The sequence below is a fragment of the Pyxicephalus adspersus genome, chromosome 12, assembly GCF_032062135.1.
Source record: "Pyxicephalus adspersus chromosome 12, UCB_Pads_2.0, whole genome shotgun sequence".
NCBI lineage: Eukaryota > Metazoa > Chordata > Amphibia > Anura > Pyxicephalidae > Pyxicephalus > Pyxicephalus adspersus.
Window position 1 is genome coordinate 41,391,062 of NC_092869.1, and position 7,549 is coordinate 41,398,610.

The following is a 7,549-nucleotide window of genomic DNA, read 5'->3' on the forward strand; positions in this document are numbered from 1 at the left end:
ACATGGCCTCCAACAATCTCATCACAAGCTCCTTCGTATGGGAGAGTTTTATTTCTGGTCTTGATAACAAACTGGGACCCATCCACCTCTACATTGCATTTAGATGCATCGTCAGCCATTGTGCACAAGAATCCCAAGCAGCATTGGCAGCTCTGCCTGAATTCTCCCCTGCTGGTCTACAGAATGTATTCCCCCTTATCCCTATTACATATGGGGATGTAGTTCAGCAGAGGGGAAATTGGCAGGGCGACAATGCTTCTTGCTTTTCTACAGCAGCATTGTCGGCTCACACAAGAAGTAAGTATTATTATAAGAAGTTAGATTAATATTATTAGAAGTTTTCTGGTGGATCAAGTGGTATTGAAAGTTAGGGGGGTGTGCTCATACTGCAGAGATGGGCAGAATATTTTTATTTTTGCCCTACACACTATGTAGGTATTTATATATTGATATATTTATAATATTGCATATCAAGCAAAAAGCACCAAGCCAATACACACCCGGGCAAGCTCCAAGCGCCTATCCTGTGCCCACACAGTCACTCACCTGAATACACCTTAATGAACGGGATTGTACAGTGTGTGATATTCCTGGACTAAGTATTTGGAGATCTCATTGTATCATTTTCATTATTTTGCTAATTGAGGCGGATTTTTTTTTTTCACTCTGGACAATGTGTCTGTGCATCCTTCATAAAGAGATTTGCTGCCCTGAGGATCACCGCCCCATGGATCTGATTAGCATTAGAATAGGGAAATGTCCTAATAAATATACTTTAATTGTATATAATGAGAGGTGATGGAGGAGGGGAGGGGGTATTGTTTGGGTAATATACCTGCTGGGCAGGGAGAAGGGTTCCAGGACACTTTATACCCCAACAATGAGAGATCTGAACTCTTCTTTATCAGGAGGAATTTATAGTGTCTATCCAGAGATAAGTCATTCACACCTTGTTTATGGGATCTTATGGAGTGTGTGTGGCAACTGGCAGGAGAGGGATAAGAAATAAGCTGTTGAAAGGTAACGTAAGGCTATGTAAATACATTCTAAGGTGGGCATGATGTTGGGCGAGTAACTGACATGTACAATGGTTGCCCATCATTGGTTCATTGATCGGTCAGGACTGATCCATTAATGACTGTTGTTTCCCGGGAGGGCTGGTTGGTTGAATGTGGAGACCCAATATAACCTCCCTAAATGCCTGATACTCAGCAGAAGATGTCAATTTGATGTTCGATCAATCTGTCTGATCTGTATTCTGATTGGTAATCCCGCTGAAAGACTTTTAATTGCTAACCATTTGGGGATGGGAAAACAAGTTGCCTATGCAAGTAAGGCTGGGTACATACGTCCAATGGTTTTCGTTCGATAATCAGCTCGGGGGCGATATTGGACGAGAATCTGGCGTGTGTACAGAGCTCATCATCCATCGTCCGAACGTCTTACCAGGTGGATCCACAGACAATGGACGTAGAGCGATCATAAAAGAAGTGAAGGGGGAGAGCAGTGGGGTGCCGCTCTGTCGCTCTGCCCCCTCCCTGCTCCATAGAGCAGAAAGGTGTTGAATGTTCATGCACCATGCAGTCGTTGGAAAAGATTGTGAAAGATCCTTTCCAACGGCAATTATTGCATGTGTGTACATAGCCTAAAAGTTAGCTCATGTCTGCTACCTTAAAAGTTCGTACACACAATAGATAATTCTCATTAGAGATGGATAGTTGTGCTCATCTTGGGTGTACAGAGGTCCCCCCATGGCGGGTTGATGACCGACTGATTGGGAATAACCATACATGATGACAATCTATATGGGGCTCAAGGCATCATATTCGGCAAGCATACCCCTAAATACCAATGGACAATTCCCAAAATTGTTTAGCAAGAGGATGGTTGGGGCTCCAGCATTGGGTTACCAAAAACATTTTGTAAAAGATTCAAGATTCAAATACCAAATACATTTCTAATTGCCCAATTAGGGAAATAATAGGTGTAATGGAATTGGGATGGGTGTAGGGTAAAAGGGAACAGAAGTTGGTCTGGGTATCTAAACCTGGGAGCCATTAAAGAAAAACTTTGTGAGTAATTGAAAACTCGCATGTAATTGAATATTTAATTGTCTGTGTATTATATATAAGTTATACTAGAAATTAATCTGTGATTATAGGCTACTCTGTTCCTGAGGAAGCGGACTCCGTGAAACGCGTTGAACGTTTAATACGTATCAATAAAACACACCAACTTTATGAATGTAACAATCAATTTGATGGTTTCATGTAATTTTCACTATGTTTTGAATAAATTAATGTTTAGGATTTTACTTATCATTGGTGTATATTGCGCTTGATTGAATGCCTTACACCCCCCTAGCGGTATTCCCGAGGGTGGATTTTACCTGCAAATAGCGGAAATCCCGATTCACACTCGGAGTATCTTTAACCTAAAAAAAAAAACACCTACTTTGTTCTGTCACTGTTGTCCTACTTTGTTCTGTCACCATCATTGGTGTATATTGCGCTTGATTGAATGCCTTACACCCCCGTAGCGGTATTCCCGAGGGTGGATTTTACCTGCAAATAGCGGAAATCCCGATTCACACTCGGAGTAGCTTTAACCTAAAAAGAAAAACACCTACTTTGCTCTGTCACTGTCGTCCGGCGTCCTGCTGGTCCCCGCAGGTCCTGGGGCCACGTCCTGGTCCTCCGCTCTCCAGCCAGCGAATGCAGAGATGTTCTCTGGGGTTTCCCGGTGACATTGGTGCATGCGTCGGAGAGGGCGGGCGGGCGGATCAGCAGGAAATTCAAATAATTTTGTATTGGATTCCATACAAAATAGCTGTATTGAGTCCAATACAAAGAACTCTTCATATAATTTATATATATATAATTATATATATATATTATACATGCTACTGTACACTTACATTACATACTTAACTATTTTTTGTGTTTTTTTATTTACAGTTTATTATTAAATGTATTAAATATTGGACATATTTTGGTGAGTTATGCTTAAGAATTATAGCCTACAATGTAAAAAAAAATTTCCATACAAAAAAGTGTAACGCTTTTTGCATGGAAATTTGGACGGAATTAGAACGCTAGGGAGGTAAAGTCCCAAAGCTACCTAGCTGTATTTGTATTTGCTATGTTCATTGTGAACGTGACATTAGATGCATTTTTTTGTAAAAGAGACCTATTTATACTTACAAAAGTAAAATACTTTTACCATGATTACTGATCGCTATTTTTGGGATATACTATTATTGTGGTATATGCATTTACCCCGTAGACACGGGTTTGTGATATTTAATGATAATGAAGATTCATGTTTGGCCATATGGCTTTGTTAGCTAAGCTTGTGTTAGTATAGCTGAACCAACCTGTTTGCAGACAGCTTAGACCTCCCCCCATCACCTCCTTCCACTGTACACAAAGATGATCCCTCCAGCAAACATCAGAGATACAAAGTCCTGCTCACAGTGCCATACATAGGGCCACATCTGTCCCTCCAACCTCTTCAAGGGCCATTTGTTTGCAAATGGCAATGAGGAATTGTGAGACATCCCACAAATTCTTGCACACATCTATCTTATCTATCAAGGTTTTCACAAACACCAGAAGCCCATGAAAGCAAGCTTATCCAATGCAGGAGCCGCTCAATAGACAAAGATTATAAAAAAACAAATCAAAGCAAAAAGATACAAAAAGACAAACAAAAATGGAATAAAACACAAGTCATCTGAAATTGGGCAAGACATCAAATGTTTAAAGCTACGTACACACTTCCAATGGTTCTTGCCTGATAATCGGCTCAGGGCCGATATCGGAAAAATATCTGAAGTGTGTACAGCGCGCGTCGTTCATCGCCCGAACGACCGTCCTGGTGGATTCATGGGTGATGAACGACGAACGATCGTAATGCAAGGGAAGGGGGAGAGCGTGCACCGGGGTGCCGCTCAGTCGTTCTCCCCCTCCCCTCTCCATAGAGCAGAATGGTGCTGTATGTACAACACTCATTCATGCATCGTGCAATAATAGTCGTTGGAAACGATTGTGAAAGATCCTTTCCAAGGACTATTATTGCATGTGTGTTTGCGGCTTAAGCAACCTACAGATTATTAATATTAATAAACAGGATTTATATAGCGCCAACCTATTACACAGCGCTGTACATTAAATAGGGGTTGCAAATGACGGACAGATACAGACAGTGACACAGGAGGAGAGGACCCTGCCCCGAAGAGCTTACAATCTAGGAGATGGAGGAATTAACAAACAATAGGAGGTGACCAGTGATCCTAAGATATGAGATTATCAGCAATGAAACTATCTGGAAAACCTTATCTGATCGCTCCTGATAAACCGGCACTGGTGGCGTCTGTGCACATCCCCTGCCTTGGGCCAGAAGCTACCACAGACATCAGATAAATGTCAGGGGATTGTTACTGGAAACACTCTTTTGTGATCATTTCCAGTAAGAGATGAATGATAGAAAGCTGTACACACAGCACCGTTTTGGTCTTTGAAGAGGAAAGAGGGGAGAAGGAGTGCGCAGCGGTTATTCCCAATCCGTTGTTCATCAATATGCTGCAGATTGGTGAATGACATCGGGGGACCACTGTACACGTGTTAAATTTTTGACAAGTATGACTGTTCATCTCATGTGACAATAAAATGACCGATGTCCAAAGCTTTAGTCCATTAAAGGTCCTCCATGGCCACCATTCATGTTTAGGGAAGTCCTGGCCAGTTGGTGTCAGATGTCTGTATCAGGCTCTAGTATATATGGCCTGGTGTACCCAAAGTCAAAACTTCTTTTTGTCAGAATAGTTGAAACCTTTATGGGTTTCTTTTTTATTAATTTGGTGCCTGTGTCCCATTGGAAAGGAAATAAGAAAAAAAAAGAAAAGATTAAAGGAAAGGAAAGGAAAGGAAAAGAAAGGAGAGGAAAGGGAAATATAGAAAAGGAGAATAAGTGTCCTAATGTGGTGAATTTTATTTTGTAAATGGTTTTTATTTTGCTATTTTATTTTATTTTGCTAATATTAGAAGTAAAATTAGATGGAAAGAGATAGAGGAGAAAGAAAGATGAAAGGGAAAAAAGAAGGAAAGAAAAGTAGAAATAATAAAAAAAAAATAAAATAAAAACAGTATAAAAAAAGAAAAGGGAAGGAGAAAGAAGAAGGAGAGGAAATGGAGAAGTAAATGATGAGATAGGAAAGTAGTAAGAAAAAAGAAAGGAATGGAGGAAGTGTTCCATTAATGTTATATTGTAAATGCTTTTATTTTTTTTATTTTTTGCTTATCTTAGAAGTAAGAAAGAATGAGATGGAGAAAGAAAGCTGGGAAGGGTAGGGGAAAGAAGAAGGAAAGGAAAAAAGAGAGGAAAGAATGGAAGAAGGAAAGAAAAAAAAGGAAGAAGCAAATGATGAGAAAGGAAAGAAGGAAGGGAAACAAAGGTAAAGGAGGAAGTGTCCCATTACAGTGAGTTTTATTTTGTAAATGAATTTATTTATTTTATTTTGCTAATCTTAGAAGAAAGAAGGAGAGAGAGATTGAGAGAAGAGAAAGAAAGGAAGAAAGAGAGAAAGAAAGAAAGAGAGAAAGAAAGAGAGAAAGAAAGAGAGAAAGAAAGAGAGAAAGAAAGAAAGAAAGAAAGAAAGAAAGAAAGAAAGAAAGAAAGAAAGAAAGAAAGAAAGAAAGAAAGAAAGAAGAAAGAGAGAAAGAGAGAAAGAAAGAAAGAGAGAAAGAAAGAAAAAGAAAGAAAGAAAAAAAGAAAGAAAGAAAGAAAGAAAGAAAGAAAGAAAGAAAGAAAGAAAGAAAGAAAGAAAGAAAGAAAGAAAGAAAAGAAAAGAGAAAGCACTGTCTCCCTGGCCGCTCCATTTTTCAGGACCGGTGGGATCATTTCAGCTCGCCTGTCTCTGTATGTAATGCACTTTCTGCTGCACACAAACCACAGGTAATCAGATAAGAACCTTGTGTATATAATCTAAGATTAATCTTGCTTTGGGCACAATATGTCCTAATGTGAATCATTACAAGAATTATAAAAGGCCCCATTTATTTCATGTATTTACTTTATGTCCTTATACCATGATGTGTACTTTCCAGACGGGAAAACATTACAACTAAGATTCTTAAAGGGCAACTTCACGCAACAATCACCGAACTGGTATCCAGCAAATGTTGCAGATGTGCCAAAAGTAATGAAGTTCACTTAATCTGTGAGTTATCTGAGTGTGAGTTATGTGTTGTGAGTTGTTGTGAGTTATCAGAGTTCTATAGTCCTTGCAGTCACAATTAGCAGGTTTTCACATTGCTTTTGCAGAAGATTTCAGCTTTTTATTCTGTGTAGTGGAGCTTGTGCTTTTTATATGCTAGAACATGTAGGAAAATATGACCTATCATCTGCAGCGCTGCATAGTTTAGTTATTAATAAAAGTGAAATAGTTTGCTTAAACCATTGCAATATAAGTAAGGAATATATGTCTGCGCTGGATATGTGAACTCCTGGCATACAACTATATCAATTAACAACATACATACATAGGAGCTGTTTCCCTTGCTAAAGGATTTGTTTCTTTCCAGTCCTGATATTTATACAGTTCTGTCTTACAAGACAGCCAAGTTGTTGGGGACCGGACTTTATTATTTTGCAGTCAGGGTCACCTTCCCACCCCCAACCTGTGATTGGACAATGAAATAGCAGCACACAGATAAGGTCATCTCTCTTCTTTGTATTGCATCTCTTCCATTCATACTGTACAAGAGATTACAGGGCCCAGAGATCAAGTCACAAACAATTCAAGTATTGATACTTGCCTAATATTATTATTAATAATAAACAGGATTTATATAGTGCTGTACATAAAATAGGGGTTGCAAATGAAAAAGTATTTATTTTATAATTAAAAAAAGAAATGGTGAAAGCTTGCCATTAATCTGCTCCAATAAATTCACTTTTGCATGTAAGGAGCAACGCCATGTGCATACCGCAGCCAAGCCTATTTCAGGCTTTGCTAGGTAGACAGCTCAGCCAGCAGGCTGAGTCTCCTTTTACTCTCCATGATGAATTCAGCCTGATTTATTAAAGCCCTGAGGCTGGAGAAGATACACTTTCATCAGTGAAGCTGGGTAATCCAGCAAACCTGGAATGGATTTGTTTAAGTCATTTTGCTAATTGTTAGAAAATGCTTTCAATCCTGGAACAGATCCATTCCAGGTTTTTTGGGTCACCCAGGTTCACTGATAAAAGTGTATCCTCTCCAGTCTTGGAAAGCCTAAATAAATCAGGCCTATTGTATCCTCTCCTTAATTTTAGTAAGCCATCTTTTGAGCTGACAGGGTTTCTCCCTTTCATGCTGTATCCCCATACACGACAACTGTTATACAAGTTCTGTTCCAGCTTTTTTGGAAACCTACTGCTACCTTGGTACTAAATCCTGAAACGTAGTTTCCTGTAATAGGGTGTCCTGTAATAAGTTTCCTTGAAACATTAACAATTTCCCGTCTCAAGCTCCCCTGAGGAAGCCAATAAGGCGAAACGCATCGGA